At 37.0% G+C, this 15,551-nt stretch overlaps 1 long non-coding RNA gene across 2 annotated transcripts in view; it reads right to left on the bottom strand.

Annotated features, from left to right (window-relative positions):
* LOC132821578 (uncharacterized) overlaps positions 1 to 15,551 on the bottom strand; it is a 70,305-nt gene that overhangs the window by 12,713 nt on the left and 42,041 nt on the right. For both annotated transcript variants that reach the window (XR_009645332.1, XR_009645331.1), the window contains exon 2: positions 8,286 to 8,382. This is a non-coding gene — a long non-coding RNA (uncharacterized LOC132821578). The remainder of the gene's footprint in view (positions 1 to 8,285; positions 8,383 to 15,551) is intronic.

Raw genomic sequence — 15,551 nt, 5'->3', positions numbered from 1 at the left:
CCCCAGCTGAAAGTGGGCACATGTAAATCAGCATTTGATTCATACTCTACTTGTTTTGAAATGCGGCTTTTATTATTGTACTCATTTATAGAGGTAAAATTGTCTGTACAACTTGGATAATAGTGAAATGGCAGCCGGCTTTATACATTTCCAATATTTTATCAACAGCAAGGCAAGTTGGGCAAAGTGTATCACAGGTTGCCAATTCAAAAATACCTATTTTGTGTGACCAACTTCATGTCTAATACTCATACAGAAGGTTGCTTGTGTTTCATATAGTCATGATTTCTGCTTCTGTTGTATTGATTTAAAACTGAAGTTTGATTTAAGCTTATTCTTAAGTATACTATAATACTGTTTCTTTTTCTTGATCAATCAATTATACTAATGTGCCAGGTTCTTGAAACCAACCTTCAAGTCCTTCACCACAAGATGGCACTCTTCAGAGAAGAAGAATGATTGGCAATGTTTGCAATATGACCTTGAACACACGATCATTTTGTATTATGTAAAATTCCCACAAAACATTCACAGTAGATTGTCAAACTTTAATTCCTGGACTCAATTTTCATCTTGTGAAGAAATGTATGATATTACTCACGACCTGCTTATGCATACCTGCATTCTGGATCATTCTACATTTTATATTGCTAAACCGTGTGACAGAATTTGCTGTTTATAATTAACAAATTCACCATGCATCCACCCATTTATAACCAATGAAATCTGTAATTGATACATGCGTTAGTTCAAGTCTTCTCTCCTTCTCTCATATTCTCTTCACTGTCTCATTACATACTTGACTTAGACAATAGACAATAGACAATATGTGCGGGAGTAGGCCATTCTGCCCTTCGAGCCTGCACCACCATTCAATATGATCATGGCTGATCATCCTTAATCAGTATCCTGTTCCTGCCTTATCTCCATAGCCTTTGATTCCACTATCCTTGAGACCTCTAACCAACACTTCCTTAAATGAATCCAGAGACTGGGCCTCCACTGCCCTCTGTGGCAGAGCATTCCACACAGCTACCCACTCCCTGGGTGAAGAAGTTTCTCCTCATCTCAGTCCTAAATGGTCTACCCTGTATTTTTAAGCTGTGTCCTCTGGTTCGGCATTCACCCATTAGCAGAAACATGTTTCCTGCCTCCAGAGTGTCCAATCCTTTAATAATCTTATATGTCTCAATCAGATCCCCTCTGTCTTCTAAACTCAAGGGTATACAAGCCCAGTTGCTCCAGTCTTTCAGTTTACTTCTCTTTCAGCTGACAATTTAATTTTATGCAGTTTAAGAAAAGAGATAAAACTGATTATGAATCCCTTGCAGACTTGATTACATTTCCAAAAAGTATGCAGTACCATAGGTCTTAGTAACATGGAATCACACATGGATGATGGTTTGTATTGCATTAAGTATTTCCAAAATATTTTCCAACTTCAAATGGTTTCAATTTCATTTCAATGTTTAGCTTTTAGGCTCACTTTTAGCTTTTATAAAATAGTAAAACATCAATTTCTTAATAAAGGATAGCATGGAAAAAGGGTTCTCACCTATTAAAGAGGTCTTTCATGTTTTGACTTTATTCAGACAATGTCCAAGGCTTCAACTAAACTATAAAGACAATTCGCAAATGTCTTGAAACTATACATTGTTTAAAATCTAAATCTCAAATAACCAACAAGATGCAAGCCTCACAAAACACTTCTTAGACTACTAACTGTATAGGGAAAACTTATTGACACCTCTGAAATGTTTGAGGAGAAAAAAAGGTTTGAAATATTTATCTCATTCTCAATTGTCTGATTTTTAAAGTAAATATTAAGAATTCTAATAACTGTGAAGAATAAATATTTTTCATTTGACTAACTGGCTTTTTAATAATTTGTCTTGCTTTGTTCACATGACAGGATGCAGTAATCTATAGTATTTTCTGTAATCAACATGACATTGTCTTTCCATGTGTGTCTCATTACTAACTGCTGTTGATCTTAATTTCCCCATTTATTTTTCTTTGTTCTTACTGGGGTTCTATTAAAATGAAATCTTGCTGTAAACAGTGAATGTGACCAGTGTCTGATGCATAGTTTAGAATAGTCCATTGGTTTATCCAATATTTAGCTTTCGACATTCTACAACGTGTACTTCCATGTAGCACTTTGGTTGTTTGTTTTCTCTTGCCAGAGATTCAGTAACTGGCAGCGTCAAGCTTTCTGTGTAGTTTAGCACAGAATTCAGTCTTGCGTCTGTTGCCACATAATCTACCTTTGTATTAGATTTGAAAAGGGCTATTACTTAGCTTTTTAATAAACTTTGTTTTTATTTCTGCTAATTGATAGCACATTTGCTTTCTTGTTTGCTAGGGCTATTCATTCAGTCTTTTTCCTTTCTCATCTTCAGAACTTCTTGGTGGCAGCAGCCTACGGGGAAGCCTTATGGGATTATCCTATGGCGATCTGACCCAGCTCTGGCTTTGCTAGAGTAACATTTCATACTAACACTTCTGACCCCTGGTGTCAGTGATAATCTCCAGTGTGCAAACTGCTCTATTCAAAATGAAATCAAGGTCCTTATTTTTAAATCACACATTAACAATTCTGATCTAACTCGGCACATAGAATTTGAACAGAAGTAGAATTAGTGTCTTTATTATTTCATATTCATCATTTGAAAGGGCAAAACTTTAAATGAAAGTTCAGATATTCTGCAAAGGAACCAAATGTGCTACAGCTTCAATCTTTAAAGAATTAAATCTGACTTGCTTAATAATTCAAGGCAAATCTACAACTACAATGTGCAGAATGGATTTAAACAAATCATAAGTGCTATAATCATCATATTACTGGTTTAGAAATATCAATATCAACATCAAATAAAATTGTAAAATACAGGCCTCAATTCTTGAAAACATTGCCACAGAGTTTAGCACCTTGCTTTTTAACTGAATACAGATAGACTTTGTGCATGTTTTAACATGTATTTTTCCAGGAAGATCATCTGTGTGAGACAAAGGAAAACAGGACATCAGTTGAATCTAGGTACCAAATCTTAATCCCTTCCCAGGAGGAGCAGTGGACCACAGGAAATGATATACACAGTACTCAGCCCAAGACCCCTAGAGATGTCCAATTTTGATGTCTACTGATAGAATGCCTTTTACCAACATGCATGAGTTAAAAAAAATCATAGAAAAAGAGAGTGTCCCTACAATGATTAAGATTAAAAGCAAAACCTATAAGATCTTTTGCTGAAATATGACAAAATGGTTTTAAAACATGAAATAAATACTCTATTTTTAAGATTCCTGAACCTCCTATGCATATCTTTAATTCTGTTGGGTTTAACATAATTTTTTACCAAATTTGTTCTTTCTTCCAGCATTCATTTTAATTTCAAAATCATCACAGTTGCTTTGTTTGCATATGGCAAGGTCAAAACTATTTTTTTCAAACAAAGATACTAACTCCTCTTATTGTTATTGGCTGCATGAGCTTGAGAAAGATTTTTATTTGCATTATAACTGCAGACTCAGTGCAAGTAATCTAATCCTTCAAGGCCGACCACAATTAAATACTGATGTCATAGCAGGAAAAGTGAAAGAAGAATCTTTCCTTGAAAGTAAACTTTTTCTCTAAAACTGTACGCTTTGAATCCCATTATAAGCATGTACTGCACAAAGTGCAAAATAAAATCATGGCAAACTTATGTCAGTTAATAGATAATGACAATCATGTTGAAATATTCTCACTGAGATTATTTAATTTTATATTAAATTGGAAGCATTTTAATCATAAAAATCATTAAATTATTTTCTTCCTAATACATCCTGCACATCCAAAGGTATTTCTGTAAGAACACCATGTTCATGTGTATTCAAAGCTGAGACCTAGTCATGAAACCTGAAAGTATCACCATATATATTTTTCACAGTCTGGTCGTTTTTATCAATCAGGATTAAGGAAATGCAAAACATTTCAGCAGCAGCATTTATTTTTAAATTAAATAAATGCATTTATTTCAATACATAATACTTTCACACCATTGGAATTGTGGAAGAAGGCTGGCAAATGTCCCTCACGTTATTTTGTATGTTCACATAAAAGAAGTGTGTAATTTAACAAAAAATAATTTTTAATGGGGAAAGTGGGTGTAAAATATGCAAAAAGCCTATGAAATTCTCCTTTCTTTGCATAATGAATTACTCAAAGTCTTCTATTCACGAGGGAAATCCTTTCCCTTGTACAACACTAATTAGGTGATGATAATTGGGTCTCTGCAGAAAACAGTAAAGCAATACAAAACAGCTGGGCTGACTAGTGCAAGAAATCTAAAACCGTCAACAGCTTTAGAGTTTCATAAAACCAGGAAAATTTTTCTTCACACCTTAATGGCTGCTAAGGAATGCCCACTCTGCTTCTTTCTAATTTGATGCCTTTTGAAGAGTGGTATTTTGCTTTTGCTGATGAAGGCAAATATCTTGCTTCACAAAAGAAGATTTTGAAAGAAAACTGTTTCGTGGTAAATATCCAATTCAGTGACTTGATAATTATTATTATTTCTTTAAATTGATGGAACAGGTTGCAAAGCAAAGTGACCACTTTGGAGTCCGAAGTCTCAAGAGGGTCGACTTATTTGGGATTTTAACATTGAGTTTCAGGCAGTGCTGGTATGCAGCAGTTAACAAAAGGTCAGAAAGATATGTTACACACAAACACAGGTGCAAAAGTACTGTTAAAGTTAAAACCTGACAACATTTACACAACTGGAACATGGCAAATTGTAGTAACATTGTAAGTTACAAAAATTATCAAAGTTTACTTAGAAAATTGTTAGTTTTCTAACTCCATCAATGATGCATTGTGAATTTCATAAATTGCAAGAAATTTAGAGAACTTTTTTAACATCTTGCTATTACTTGGCAATACATTAATTAGTTCAGTAAGTACAACCTATCATGAAAGTTTTTGTGTAATATTAACAAGATCGAAAATACATTAACTTTAGTATTTCTTATTGATTGTAGGATTCAGAAAATACAGTCTGGTTACTGTATAAGAATTTTTTTATCCACAAAGAAAACAAAAATTGAGCCAAAAATGCATCCTTGAGCATTTTCTTCTTCTCTGCAATTTTGAACTGGGGGCCTTTAAACATCACACATTTTTAAACAAGCCAAATGTACATTTGAAGAACCAAATTGCTCAGGTTTCCTGGTGAAATAACTGCTGACCATTGAGTTGTGGGTAGTTAGATTAATTCAATTTTTCTAAAGTGGTATGTAGCTTAACTAAATTGGCAGTCCACTTAGTTATGAGTTAGAAGGTTCTGAGTTTAAGACTACGTCTAGGCCGATACTCCAGCTTAACACTAAGTAAGTGCTGGCTTGTTTGAACTGCTGTAAATGAGATGTTAGCTGAGACATACTCGACCAGTTCTTGCTGTAACTCAAGATACCATAGTAGAATTCAAAGAAGAACAGGCAGCTCATCAGACCAGCACTTCTCTCTCAATCAACACCACCTGAAATGGATTATTAGCTTTACTGTGTGAATATGGCCACCATATTTCACTAAATGAGATCAAGACTAGATTTCAAAACAATTCATTGAAGTACTAAGAGATTTGATAAAATAGTATATAAACTTTACTTCATTTGCTTGTCTAGGGAGTATCCTGAATGAATTCCTGTATTAATTGCAAAGTTAAACCAATTATGTCAGTCTCTCTATTGGACTTAACATGCATCTGTTCAATAATTGCAAATGATTTTAAAAAATGAAAGTTATTTTTGCGATTAACTTTAAATCTTATAAAAGTCATGTCACTGCAGTACTTGCCAACAGGAAACATGCACATTATTTTATAATGATTTGTATTAGAGATACTGTTTCCAAGAATAGGAATTCAAAAGCTGTTTACGTTGCAGCACTGACCTGTAATGCTAGTAAATGAACTCTGTGCACATTTTTGCTAGCTGTAGTATGACTCCAAGGAAACGTTTACATATAAGTAAGGTGTTTACTTCTCGACAGCTTTCTACTCATTTAATCATGTAAAGGCAGTTCTGCAGTTTAGCAGTGTACATTTTAAAATTTGAAGCATGAACTTATTTGTCCCAATGTGAAGACCTTTCACCTTGCTGTAAATTTTAGGCTACTGTGCAACCATCCAAAAGATACAATAGAAAAAATCCATAGAAGTGACAAAGAAAATGTAAAATCAGTATTTCCTATAAGATGCTCTTTTCAACAACTGTGAGCGAAAAAACGATCACAACTTAGTACATTATGGTCATCAATAAACTGAGCTACTTAAGATATGATAAATGTTGGTAAAAGGCACATTTAATAATAATGTCATTCAATGCTCACATAGGCCCTCAGCAAGATGCACCAGTTAATCTGCAATGATCTACATCTCGGTAATTTATTCTATGCTGTCAACAGTGTCATTTGTCTTCCAGTTAGCATTGGATAACACTGCAGTAATAATGCATTAATAGTCATTGAAATGTACTTTTGAAATGGCTATAAACTCCATTTTTTTAAATCTGCTAACAGGATATTTACATGCTGCGATCTCTCTATTGCACAGTAATACCAAACAAATATACTCTGGTTTCGAGGAAGTAATGTTTAAAGATGTTTTTGCATTACATTGACTGTTTTTGTATTAATTATATTTTCTCTTGAAACACAGCTACAAAGCAGACAAACATAGCAAAACATATAAAATGACCTATATTTTATTCATGGAAAACTTTAGTTCTATCAATAATCTCTAGCAACTGCATACGCTCTAGGATAAATGTAATGTTTTAGTGCTTGCACTGTTTTTAAAATCATGGTATTTACCAGCTTACTAGTATTTAACTGAACACCATATGGATATTAATAATATGAAAACTCAAATTTATTCTGTAACACATTTGCTCAGTAAAATAATTAACAACATCTGTCCATTATTAATAGTTCACAGCAAATTGTTCGAGTACTGAAAAAGAAGCAATATGCCATGGGTTTGTGGCAGACAATTTATGCCCTTCTGCCATTAGCATCACAAAAATTGAAAGAAATTGCAATCACTGTATGAGCTTTTCTTTTGAAATCTACAGCATGCCATTAAAGTGTTGGATTTACACCTCTAATGTAAAGTAATTTCATCGCAACCACTTAGAGCTGAGAATTCATGGTATAAAGTGTTAGAAAATGACTTGATTTATGATCCTGACATGCCACTTCATGTTAGTCCGTAAAAGGAACTGTGAAATGGGAATCTCACTGCTACCGATCGTAAACTGTTCTTGGAAGTTATCATGAATTTTTTTTTCTACCTTGGCTGTATTTACTGTGCCAATCACCAAACCTTAACTGCTGTTTGTATGATTCAGCTCCTGGATGATGAAAGGCAAATTAAATTGATTTTATTTTTTACTCATCTAACAATTCCTGTGTTTTAATGAAACCATTCTCAAGGAATCTGATCATGGGGACCATCACTCATGTCATAGCTCAAGAACATTGTTATATTGCGCATACTTAACTCTTAATAAAATGTTAAATGCTTATGCAGCTATTCCAAAAACTAGGTTGTTATGTCCTCTTCCATTTCTTTCTTTTTGTTTTTTTTTCCCTATTTTTACTGACATTTTCTTCTTCTATTCTGTGTTTTATCTTTCCTTCCCCTCTCCTTGTTGTCTTTTATTTCAGTTGACTTCAATTTATTTTTCATATTTGCTCTGTTCCTTTCTGGATCCATTACTTTATGTGTTTAAAGAGGTAGACCATTGGGTATGTCTTCCATGAAACACAAAACCAAGTATTGACAACATTGTGTCATAGTTGATTCACAGAAATTTGTGACACAAATGCTGGAAACATATGAACGTAGAAAATATGTGCAGGAGTAGGCCATTTGACCCTTCAAGCCTATACCACCATTCATTATGATTATGGTTGATCATGCAATCTCAGTATCCCATCCCTGCCCTCTCTCCATATCCCTTGATCCCTTTAGCTGCAAGGGCCACATCCAGTTCCCTCTTGACTGTATCCTAATGAACTGTCCCTACAGCTTCCTGTGGGAGAGAATGCCACAGTTTCACAATTCTCTGAGTGAAGAAATTCTTCCTCATCTCAGTCCTGAATGGCTTACCCCTTATTCTTCATCTGTGACTCCTAGTTCTGGACTTTACCAACATCAGGAACACTAGTTTCTATACATACAGACAAAGAACAGCATCAATTTGACTGGGACAACATACGCAGAAATGACATCACCCACCTGAAGAAACCAAGATCTGTAAGTAGAGGCGGGACATACCACCAGCACTTCACCGGAGACTCTCACTGATGATGTTACTTATTATGATGACAAATATCTGAAAAACAAACTTTCAGGCTCAGTGAGCTAACATACCTATTTACCAGGAACATTCATCTCACATCTAGACTGTCAGTCGCATTAGGATTTTGTATGTTTCTATGAGATCCCCCTCATTCTTCTAAATTCCACTTAGTACAAGCCCAGTCAATCTTTTCTCATATGTCAGTCTTACCATCCCAGGAAGCAGTCTGGTGAACTTTTGCTGGGCTCCTTCAATGGCTAGAATGTCTTTCTTCAGACTAGGAGAACAAAATCGCATACAGTACTCTAGACAAGGCCTCACCAAAACCCTGTCTAACTGCAGCATGACATCCTTACTCCAATACTTAGTTCCTCTTGCAATGAAGACCAGCATGCCTTTAGCTTTCCTCACTGTCTGCTGCATCTGCATGCCAATCTTCACTGAATGTTCCACCATGACTTCCAGGTCTCGTTGCACCTCACCTTTTCCTAATTTGGACTTGTGAGGGAAAGCTCTAATTAATATTGTTAAGTGCAAAATGAGCTTTGATTCCTTGTCACAATGCTCCTTTTATATTATTTTTACCTGATCTTCCATTGTTATTTAGTATGCTGTGCATTATTTAGTTGTTTTCATTGAGTCTCTAAGCTCTCCAACTTGCTAAGTTTCCTGCCTGCCCTTTGTGAAAGGGACATTTCCAATACATCTTTTATTGGTGTGTGTGGTCATGAGCATGCCCGCTCTTACTTCAAGTGTCACACTATTGTCCTAGCCAATTCACACTATACAGTATTCTGTAAATGCTGACCTGAAACGCTAAACCATAAATTAGGAGAGAAACAGAGTGTGTGCAAGATAGAGAGGAACTGCTAACATCAGATATTGCATGTTTGAGAAAAATAAACAGAGTGAGCCTGAGACACATTGCAATATTTGAAACAGAAAGTCAGAGCAATAGACTGCGACTTGTTACACAACTCTCTTCAAACTCCATTCCCTTGTATATCCTGTGCTTCCTCCAGAGCTCTTTTCTGAACTTACCTTGCTGATCCTCGCCAACTAAGACATCTGACCAAACTGTGAATTTCAGTATCACTCTTATCTATAATTCCTATTAACCTTGTGGCGTTGAGCTCTTGTCTCCCAGACGGAAAGCTGATGAAAGATTTATGAGCCTCTTCTCAGGAAGGCTAGCTGAACGACAAGCCCATCAGGCCACTAGTGGGACCTCCCATACAATACCACCCTAGTAGTGGAGTCTCCACTTAGCTAGAGCTGCTGACCAAACAAAGACTTGCAAATCTTGAGCTCAGCAGTGCCACTGAGGAAGCCATAGCCTGAGGAGAAAGGACGTGCCACCAGGGTTCCAGGACCCATGGGGGAACCATGACCACTGGTATGTAATTTTCCAGGTTTGGAGTCACAGAAAGACATGTGGGGGTGAGGGGGGCACTGACAGCATGGGCCGGGATATGGATTCGAGCAGTCATATCTTGACACTTCCCTATGTCCAGTTCCTTGATTAGGCACTGATTGCCTTTGATTCCCTCCAAACCCCACTATGGGGTGATAAGCAGCCAACACTGTCCTGCGTGGAGACAGGCCCACTCACTGTTGGATTCATCCCAGCAGCAGCAGTAGGGTGAGATCATTATCTGGGATAATTGTAACTTAAGTGTTCAAGTGGTGATTAGTTGGCCACTTAATGTTTTCAAATGCTGGCAGGGTGAGATATTCCGCCAGGAGCCCTTCCTCCCTGATCTTAATCCTGGAAAGGATGGAAAGTATCAGGGTTGAGAAAAACACCTCCACCACGGCCAATCACATGCCCTTCTCACACCCACGCTGGGTCACTTGCAAGAACAGAAGATGCCACCAAAATCTCTGAAAGAAGCTAGTTTTGAGTACCGCAAATCCTTTTAGCCTGTTAAGAAATCAACATAAGTGGTCTCATCTTGCAACATGTTCCATTTTTATGGGATATTCGTGCAGTCAAACCACTTGGCCTGAGATTTATTTCCAAAAAGCGGCTCTGTGTATACTTTTTTTTGTTCTCGGATTTCCTGATGGGAACTCAAATATTCTACTCAGATGTGACCTCTGGCCAAGGTAACCTGACTTTCTAACCCATACCTGACCCAATTAAAAGCCCCATTTGCCAGTGGGAAACTGGGAATTCAGGGATCTTGTGGCCAAAGTGAAAGTCATTCTGGATGGATTAGTAATCTGAGATTTAGATAAAACAGACCTATTTTGAGCACTGTTAAAAGTCTGAGGTTGGAAGATACACTGGTTTTAAAATTCCTGATGACATTATTACCACTGCTAGATATCAATACACAGGTCTCCAAGTTCAAATACCTTTTAGATATTTTCTAATCAACCTCTTAGTCATGTTTTGAGGCACATCTGGAGTAAGCGGGACTTGAAGTCAGGCCTCTTGGCCCAAAGAAAGGGGAACAACCCTTGCACTAGAACAATCTCTCCAAGCACCTTTTAATATTTACTAAGACCCCAGATTTCACCCGGGAGGTGAAGAGGTTGATAAAACCATGGGGGATTGGATAAGGTGAATAGCCAATGTGTTTTTCCTAGGGTGGGGGAGTCCAAAACTAAAGGAGATAGGTTTAAGTTGAGAGGGGAAAGATTTGAAGAGGACCTGAGGAGTAGATTTTTCGCTCAGATGGTGATTCATATATGGAATGAGCTGCCAGAGGAAGGGGTGGAGTCAGGTAATATTACAACATTTAAAAAGCATCTGGGTGGGTAAACGAATAGGAAGGGTTTAGAGAGGTATGGACCAAATGCTGGCAAATGGGACCATGTCAGATTGGGATGTCTGGTCAGAGTTGATGAGTTGATTCAAAGGGCTTGTTTCCGTGCTATATAACTCTATCACTCTAAGTAATGAAAAGCGAATAGAATTTGTGGAGTGGTTGACAACAAAGGTAGGGATGTGCTTCTCAGTGGACACCCCGCTTCTCAAGGGCCAGCCTTTGATCAGGCACTGAGTGCCTTTGATCAAAGTACCATCCCCTCCCCCTCACTTTCAGAGTGACAAGTTGGCTGCGTATTGACAGCCCCACCTAGACTTGGTTAATACCAGTGATGGTGGAATAAGGCATTTAAGTGGTCATTAGTTTGCCATTAAGGGCCTCCATTGGCAGTGAGTTAATTCCAGTAGAGCTGGGAGGGTAGTGGGGTTCAGATATGTTGCCATTCCCCAAATTAAATGCTTTTCAACCTGCAAGCTGGAAATCAGTGAGAAGAGACTATTCTGCCCTCAGATTGGTGTGGGTGATTGGTGGTACAGCAAGGGTCTTTTGGCTAGACTAGGGCTGTGGGAGAGGAGAGGGTAAATGCAGGAACAGAAGTAATGCAAGAGGCCTGCTAAGGGAAGTCCTTTTTTCTAAGCTTTCCTTAATGGACCTCACTGTCTTCCCAACAACTTCACCACATGACACTTTCTTCCTGCACTGCTGATGACTAAAGTTCCATCATGGTCTCCTTTGTGTTATGAGATTGAGATTTGCATGTATTAATGACATGGCTGTGGGTGGCATGGTGGCACAATGGTTAGCACTGCTGCCTCACAGTGCCAGAGACCCAGGTTCAATTCCCGCCTCAGGCGACTGACTGTGTGGACTTTGCACATTCTCCCCGTGTCTGTGTGGGTTTCCTCCTGGTGTTCTGATTTCCTCCCACAGTTCAAAGATGTCTGGGTCAGATGAATTGGCCATGCTAAATTGCCCGTAGTGTTAGGTAAGGGGTAAATGTATGGGTGGGTTGCACTTTGGCAGGTCAGTGTGGACTTGTTGGGCCGAAGGGCCTGTTTCCACACTGTAAGTAATCTAATCTAATGCTGCTGGAGGCAAGCAGAAAATATATCAACTGCCAACGACCAGCACCATTAAAATTGTAGATTGCCAAAAACAGGGTGAGAAATAGATCTGTTCCGTTTTAGTTATTTTCCTGCTTCTGTGCCTTTGATCAATGAGAGTTAAAATCATCCCAGGATATCAAGAATCACTTTGTTACACAACATATAGTTATTATTACAATGCCACTGAAGATGACATAATCAAGCATGTTTCATATTCGACCTGAATTTTTCTCTGTCTGACTGCAGTAATAAAATGATCACTGCAGCACACTCCAAAATTACACGTTAGAATCTCTTTGCCAAGTTGATTTGATTCATTGCAATTAGTTTGAATATTCGTCCAGATGTTCCATTGACTTCTACTCACTAGTTTTGTAGAATGAAGTATTTTGTAAAAACAAAAGCATCAGTGACCTTTAGATCCTTGCTTACTTTGTTATCATTAAAAATTACTTTTAACGAACCAGGGTCAAGGGCATACACAAAATTTGAAGCACTTTTAAGTAATTTGTGGAAGTAGTCAATACACTGATTATCTGGTTCCCAGCAATGAGTTGAAAGACTAAAGGCATAATCTCAGTAATGAAAGAGTGATAACATCTCAAGGACACTTTACAGCTGAAATCTGTATTTATCAATTTGATATATATGTTGTGGTGCTATCTATTCAATTGACATAGAAAGATCATTGTGATTGCATTGGATTTTACTGTTAACTATCTGAAGACCTCAAAGGATCCAGCATTAAAGTGGGGAATGTACATTTAATGGAGGCTTAAAAAGCATCATAGTACTGTTTCCTAATAAGAACCTGTCACTGGTACTCAAATGGGCATCAGGCTCTAATACAGTCCATCTCACAAAACAAAATGATAAAACCAAAGCAAGTTTAATTTGCAGACAATCCATATTGTCTGCAAGAACTGTCAGAATTAATATATTTTTCTCATTCTTAATTCTCACTGTGATAACCAAATTTTAAAAAGACCTTGCTTATAATTATTAATTCCAATTTTGAAATTAGCTATATTCCAGGTCATAGACCATAGGACGATGTGCAGTAGGCATAATTCTGATTGAAAATTAAAATTAATCAAACTTATTTCTAAAAACAGAATTATTCACCTGAGTCATGGAATGTGTTAATAATGAAGATCATTCACAAATACAATAGAGCACACATTAGTATTTAAATAAGTACTCATGTTGACAGCAATGTATTTGTTTAGTGGAGCAGAAAATAATATTGTTATTGAAATTATAATGTTATTGTCATTTGTATTTTAAATTGCAGGCTGCTCACAATTACAGGGCTTAAATACTACTTGATTTTAAGGTTGTGGTTGACAATTATTTGACTTATATACTATAATAAAAAGATTACATTTAATAAGGCCCTGAATCAAGCCATGATTGTTGAACTGAAGTTTTTAAAATTCAATTTGCTTTTACAGTTCACTTTTTTAAATCTGGCCTTTAATTCTTACATATGTATTGTACAAGCACTCTTAGAATCGTCTCAAAATACTTTGCATATATGAATAATTTCTGAAATTAGTGTCTTGAGGTATACAGAAAATTTCATAAATAAAGACATGATTAATAGCAAGGCAATCAATCTGTTGATGGTATTTTTTGGGTAGGAGGTGAACAGTTAGGCCTCACGTCAATACTCCATCCAACGAGCTATCCTTTGACAATGTAGCACTCACTAAATCCTGCAGAAAAGTGCCCATCAAACGAATGTGCTCAAGTCACACTTAAACACAAAGCTCAGGTCTTGTACCCTATTCCTTACATGCTTAGGTTATTAATGAAGTACATAGGATGAAATCTATACATACTTTAGTACCTGTAATGTAGGAATGATGTGTAGGTTTGTAATTTTAATATCATTTTAATTTAGTATTCCTTCTTTTAATATCCTGTCCGCAACTCAGTTGCTGAATGTCATTGTGTATTTTTTGTTACCACCTCCTTACCCCTGGTTTAACTTGATTACTTCACCTGTAATTTTTTTTAAAATTATGTCACATTACAACTCAGCCTTGCTGTGAAAGTATTTCTTAAACAGAATACTATTATTATAAAATTTGCCAATGATACCAAGCTTAGAGATGTGGTTGACAGTGAAGCTTATTGCCAATTAATAGGACATATATAGGGTAGCATTGTGGACTGAGAAGTTACATATATAACAATTAACATAAGCAAGTGTGAGGTGATGCATTTTCTTAGAAGACTAAGGTAGGGTAATATAAATAATCTAAGTGGCAGTATTCTACAAGAATACAGGGATGGAGTGATCAGAAATTCATGCATATAGATCTCAGAAAGTGGCAGATAATATTGAGACAATAGTTGGCAAAGTAAAGGAATCTTATGCTTCATAAATAGGATTATTGAGTACAAAGGGAGGGGCAAGTTATACTAAACCTGCATAATGCTCTGCGGAGGCCATAACCAGAGTATTCATTCCTCTTTCATCACCACACTTTAGGAAGGATATGATTGTCCTTGAGTTAACACCAAAGGGATTTAACAGAATTGTTTCTGGATGAGGAATTTCAGCTACAAGATTATGTTGGAGAAACTGATATTTTTCTCTTCAGAGCTAAGGAGGTTAAGGAAGTTTAAATTGACAGCATAGGGGTGTCCAAAACTAGAGGGCATAGGTTTAAGGTGAGAGGGGAAAGATTTAAAAGGGACCTAAGGGTCAACCTTTCCATGCAGAGGGTGGTACATGTATGGAATGAGCTGCCAGAAAAATTGGTGGAAGCGGGTACAATCACAAGTATAAAATTTTAAAAGCACCTGGATTGGTATATGAAACAGAGGGGTTTAGAGGGATATGAGACAAATACTGGCAAATGGGACTGGATCAATTTAAGATATCTGGCCAGCATGGACGAGTTGGACTGGTAGGAGCAGGAAAATTGCCGTTTCGGGCAAAAACCCATTTCCTGATAAGGGACTTTTGCCCAAAACATTGATTTCCTGCTCCTCGGATGCTGCCTGACCTGCTGTGCTTTTCCAGCACCACTCTAATCTCCAGCATCTGCAGTCCTCACTTTCGCCGAGTTGGACCGATAGGTCTGTTTCCATGCTTTATAACTCTATGACCCTATCAGAAGAAAGTGTACAAGTTGAAGCAACAAAATCTACCATCCTTACTATTGCATTATTGCATAGATGGTGGAAAGAGAGCGCAACATGTGATGCTCTAGTTTAAGACATCTCTATATTATACTCTGTACTGTAAGTCAAGTTGACAGTTAGTCTGTTAGCAAATAGCCAGCCAATCTGTTAGTCACCCACT

Source organism: Hemiscyllium ocellatum, chromosome 13 (genome assembly GCF_020745735.1).
Source record: "Hemiscyllium ocellatum isolate sHemOce1 chromosome 13, sHemOce1.pat.X.cur, whole genome shotgun sequence".
Classification (NCBI taxonomy): Eukaryota; Metazoa; Chordata; class Chondrichthyes; order Orectolobiformes; family Hemiscylliidae; genus Hemiscyllium; species Hemiscyllium ocellatum.
This window is presented reverse-complemented; position numbering and strand designations above follow the sequence as displayed.